This window comes from Physeter macrocephalus, chromosome 3 (genome assembly GCF_002837175.3).
Source record: "Physeter macrocephalus isolate SW-GA chromosome 3, ASM283717v5, whole genome shotgun sequence".
NCBI lineage: Eukaryota > Metazoa > Chordata > Mammalia > Artiodactyla > Physeteridae > Physeter > Physeter macrocephalus.
In genome coordinates, this window is record NC_041216.1 from 8,512,354 (window position 1) to 8,518,141 (window position 5,788).

The window sequence follows — 5,788 nt, forward strand, 5'->3', positions numbered from 1 at the left end:
GAAGATCCCACATGCCGCGGAGCGGCTAGGCCCGTGAGGCATGGTCACTGAGCCTGCGCGTCCGGAGCCTGTGCTCCGCGACAGGAGAGGCCACAACAATGAGAGGCCCGCATACCGAAACAAAAAAACAAAAAAACAAAAAAGCAAACAAAACAACAACAACAAAAAATGTCCTTCTTTATCTCTAGTAGTATGAAACCTCTTCCTTACAGGCAAACTGGGGATAGAGTGATTGGGTCCCCAGTCATCTCAGCCTGCTGAGCCTAGAGTAGAGCTTTTCCCCTATAAGTAGGGGCTGAGTGAGGGAAGGGAGACTGGTCCTCTCTGCAGCATCAACCAGAACAGAACTTCTGCAACCTGGGGCTGGGGAGGGGGATGAGAAAAACCAGTAGACTCCCCCCTGACAAGATGAAACAGGAGCTCCACACTGGGAGCTGGAGGGAGAGGGAGCCCTCTTCTTCTTGGACACATTGACTCGGGGCAGAGCTTCTGTAATGTAGAGCTGTGGGGTAGGGGGTAAGGGAGTGAGTTATGGCTCAAATACCATAGACTCTCACTGTTCTTACTGAGGTTTAGTAGATTTTCTAGAATGAATGTTTCTCCCATTGCTGTACATATTTAGGACAATTTCTAGAGACTTTAAATAATTTTTTAAAAATAATTTTCACGGGGCTTCCCTGGTGGCACAGTGGTTGAGAGTCCACCTGCTGATGCAGGGGACACGGGTTCATGCCCTGGTCCAGGAAGATCCCACATGCCACGGAGTGGCTAGGCCCGTGAGCCATGGCCGCTGAGCCTGCATTCCACAACAGGAGAGGCCACAACAGTGAGAGGCCCGCGTACCGCAAAAAAAAAAAAAAAAAATTTCACCAATTAAATAGTTGTTTTGCTGGAGAGAGAGTCTGCCAAGCTCCTTTTGCACCTTTCAGGAAGTATTTCCCCTTCATGTATATTTTTAAAAGAATAAATAGGACTAGGTGTAGCTGGCTTGGGTTGAACACCACCCAGCTATTCTCGACAGTTGAGGTTGCTGTGACCAGAAAGGAGGAAAAACGAGACATAGTCCTTGGTGGCACCAAATTATAAAGAAATAGAAGTTGGCTGCTGATGGGCTTCCCTGGTGGCGTAGTGGTTAAGAATCCACCTGCCAATGCATGGGGTACAGGTTCGAGCCCTAGTCCGGGAAGATCCCACATGCCGCGGAGCAACTAAGCCCGTGCGCCACAACTACTGAGCCCACATGCTGCAACTACTGAAGCCCATGTGCCTAGAGCCCGTGCTTCACAACGAGAGAAGCCACTGCAATGAGAAGCCCACATACCACAGCAAAAAGTAGCCCCTGCTCACCGCAACTAGAGAAAGCTTGCGCACAGTGACAAAGACTCAACACAGCCAAAAATTAAATAAATAAATAAATAAATAAATAAATAAGAAGTTGGCTGCGAGTGGCCACATATTTGCCTTTCACTTCTTTGAGAAATCAGTCTCGTTACTCAGCAACTCAAAACTATGGCAGCAATAAAAGTGCAATTGCATTTGTGTGAAGGCCTAACCTAGCCTAGTGCTTTGGATTGCTGTATAAGCTCAGTGCACAAATGCCAAGGCAGGAGGTTGATTAGCAAGAGGCCATTGATTTTTTAAAAAATCAAATTATGTAGTTAAAAGGGAAAGTGGAACTTGGTAGAAATGAAGCAGTGCCATACCCAAACTGGGTGACTCCTGTTGGAAGAAGACTTAGTTAGTGGTGGGCTGATGTAGGCCGGGGAGGTCTCAGATCCAGAGGGCAGGCATGTTTACTAGGGAAGGAGATTCACTTGGTGGTGGTATGATCAGAAGCTCAACGGTGTCGCACCAGCCAGGCAAGGATGTGCCAGGATGGAGTAGTCTCAGCAGGTGGTTAGCTTGCTGGTTGCAGGACACCCCCTGCACCTCGGTCCCTCCTAGGCTTGGGAAAATGGATGCTGAGGCATGAGACAGATCCCCAGTGCTCATGGGGCACAAGATCAGAATGGGTCCAAGCACGAAGGCTGACAAGATGAATCTTGAACAGCAGGCTCTGGGCTTCTTAAATTCTTCTAAGTACCAGATGATTGGGTTTTGAGCCTGGAGTGTAGCTAAATCTGTGGTGGAAGCTGATTGGCTATAGCTGTAGGCATTTGAGACTCTTGGGGACAGAGAATTATGTAGGAGAATACAGCTCTCCTTAGTTGGCAATTCAGGTAATAATAATAATCACAGTAGTAATAGTAGTAGAGACAGCAACAGTACCTATATACCACTTATAATGTGCCAAGCTCTCCTTCTAAGCATACATTTAATCTTTAGGAAAATCTCATGAAGTAAGTAATATTACCCCATTTTAGAGATGAGAAAGCTAGAGGCATAGAATATTTAAGTAGTTGGGCCTGTATTGCACTGCCAGCACTTATTGGAGACAGAGCTGAAACCCAAGCATCTGCTCCGTGGTCCATATCTTCCTACTGCATCTATCACATCAGTTGATTTCTGAACATTTTTACTCATCCCTAAGTGGGAAGAACAATAGACACCTCATCAGAATGTAGAGAAGATTAAATATCTGTGGGAGTATATGTAAGCCAGAAATTATGGTCCCTATATTCATTATTCGTGATTGCTACAATCCCCAGGCTACCCTCAAATACAACGCCTCTGCCTGCTTCTTCTTCTTCTTTATTTTAAATACATGATTGTTTTTATTTATTTATTTTTGGTTGCACTGGGTCTTCATTCCTGTGTGCAGGCTTCCTCTAGTTGCTGTGAGTGGGGGCTACTCGTCATTGTGGTGCGCGGACTTCTCATTGTGGTGGCTTCTCTTGTGGAACACGGGCTCTAGGTGCATGGGCTTCAGTAGTTGTGGCACGTGGGCTCAGTAGTTGTGGCTCATGGACTCTAGAGCGCAGGCTCAGTAGTTGTGGTGCACATGGGCTTAGTTGCTTTGTGGCATTTGGGATCTTCCTGGACCAGGGATCGAACCCGTGTTCCCTGCATTGGCAGGTGGATTCTAAACCACTGTACCACCAGGGAAGTCACTGCCTGCTTTTTTTTTTTTTTTTTTTTTTTTTTTTTTTTTTGCGGTACGCGGTTTATTGGAGTATAATTGCTTTACAATGTTGTGTTAGTTTCTGCTGTATAACAAAGTGAATCAGCTATATGCATAGATATATCCCCATATCCCCTCCCTCTTGCATCTCCCTCCCACCCTCCTTATCCCACCCCTCTAGGTGGTCGCAAGGCACCGAGCTGTGCTATGCAGCGGCTTCCCACTAGCTATCTATTTTACATTTGGTAGTATATATATGTCAATGTTACTCTCTTACTTCAACCCAGCTTACCCTTCTCCCTCCCCGTGTCCTCAAGTCCATTCTCTACATCTTGTGTCTTTATTCCTGTCCTGCCCCTAGTTTCATGAGAACCATTTTTTTTTTTTGATTCCAGATATATGTGTTAGCACATGGTATTTGTTTTTCTCTTTCTGACTTATTTCACTCTGTATGACAGACTTTAGGTCCATCTGCCTCACTACGGATAACTCAATTTTGTTTCTTTTTATGGCTGAGCAATATTCAATTGTATATATGTGCCACATCTTCTTTATCCATTCATCTGTCGATGGACACTTAGGTTACTCCCATGTCCTGGCTATTGTAAATAGAGCTGCAATGAACATTGTGGTACATGACTCTTTTTGAATTATGGTTTTCTCAGGGTATATGCCCAGTAGTGGGATTGCTGGGTCATATGGTAGTTCTATTTGTAGTTTTTTAAGGAACCTCCATACTGTTCTCCATAGTGGCTGTATCAATTTACGTTCCCACCAACAGTGCAAGAGGGTTCCCTTTACTCCACACCCTCTCCAGCATTTGTTGTTTGTAGATTTTGTGATGATGGCCATTCTGACAGGTATGGGGTGATACCTCATTGTAGTTTTGATTTGTACTTCTCTAACGGTTAGTGATGTTGAGCATTTTTTCCTGTGTTTGTTGGCAATCTGTATATCTTCTTTGGAGAAACGTCTATTTAGGTCTTCTGCCCATTTATGGATTGGGTTGTTTGTTTTTTTGATATTGAGCTGCATGAGCTGCTTGTAAATTTTGGAGATTAATCCTTTGTCAGTTGCTTCATTTGCAACTATTTTCTCCCATTCTGAGGGTTGTCTTTTCATCTTTTTTATGGTTTCCTTTGCTGTGCAAAAGTTTTAAGTTTCATTAGGTCCCATTTGCTTGTTTATTTGTTTGTCTTTATTTTTCCCCATTCCTTTCTTTTTTTTTTTGCATGGAAGAATAGTTTTTATTGTTTATTATTTATTTATTTTACTTCTTTATTTGAATATAATTGCTTTACAATGGTGTGTTAGTTTCTGCTTTATAAAAAAGTGAATCAGCGATACATATACATATATCCCCATATGTCCTCCCTCTTGCATCTCCCTCCCATCCTCCCTATCCGACCCCACTAGGTGGTCAAAAAGCACCAAGCTGATCTCCCTGTGCTATGCAGCTGCTTCCAACTAGCTTTCTATTTTACATTTGGTTGTGTAAATTTGTCCATGCCACTCTCTCACTTCGTCCCAGCTTACCCTTCCCCCTCCCCACATCCTCAAGTCCATTCTCTATGTTTGCGTCTTTATTCCTGTCCTGCCCCTAGTTTCATGAGAACCATTTTTTTTTTTTACATTCCAGATATATGTGTTAGCATATGGTATTTGTTTTTCTCTTTCTGACTTACTTCACTCTGTATGACACACTCTAGGTCCATCCACCTCACTACAAATAACTCAATTTTGTTTCTTTTTATGGCTGAGTAATATTCAATTGTATATATGTGCCACATCTTCTTTATCCATTCATCTGTCGATGGACACTTAGGTTGCTTCCATGTCCTGGCTATTGTAAGTAGAGCTGTAATGAATATTGTGGTACATGACTTCTTTTGAATTATGGTTTTCTCAGTTTGTATGCCCAGTAATGGGATTGCTGGGTCATATGGTAGTTCTAGTTTTAGTTTTTAAAGTAATCTCCATACTGTTCTCCGTAGTGGCTGTATCAATTTACATTCCCACCAACAGTGCAAGAGGATTCCCTTTTCTCCACACCCTCTCCAGCATTTGTTTTTTGTAGATATTTTGATGATGGCCACTGACTGGTGTGAGGTGATACCTCATTGTAGTTTTGATTTGCATTTCTCTAATGATTAGTGATGTGCATCCTTTTATGTGTTTGTTGGAAATCTGTATTCCTTCTTTGTAGAAATGTCTATTTAGGTCTTCTGCTTTTTTTTGGATTGGGTTTTTTTTTTTGATATTGAGCTACATGAGCTCAATAGAGATTAATTCTTTGTCAGTTGCTTCGTTTGTAAATATTTTCTTCTATTCTGATGGTTGTCTTTTCATCTTGTTTATGGTTCCTTTGCTATGCAAAAGCTTTTAAGTTTCATTAGGTTCCATTTGTTTATTTTTGTTTTTATTTCCATTTCTCTAGAAGGTGGGTCAAAAAGGATCTTGCTGTGATTTATGTCAAAGAGTGTTCTGCCTATGTTTTTCTCTAAGAGTTTTATCGTGTCTGACCTTACATTTAGGTCTTTAATCCATGTTGAGTTTATTTTTGTGTATGGTGTTAGAGAGTGTTCTAATTTCATTCATTTATATGTAGCTGTCCAGTTTTACCAGCACCACTTATTGAAGAGGGTGTCTTTTCTCCATTGTATATTCTTGCCTCCTTTATCAAAGATAAGGTGACCATATGTGTGTGGGTTTATCTCTGGGCTTTCT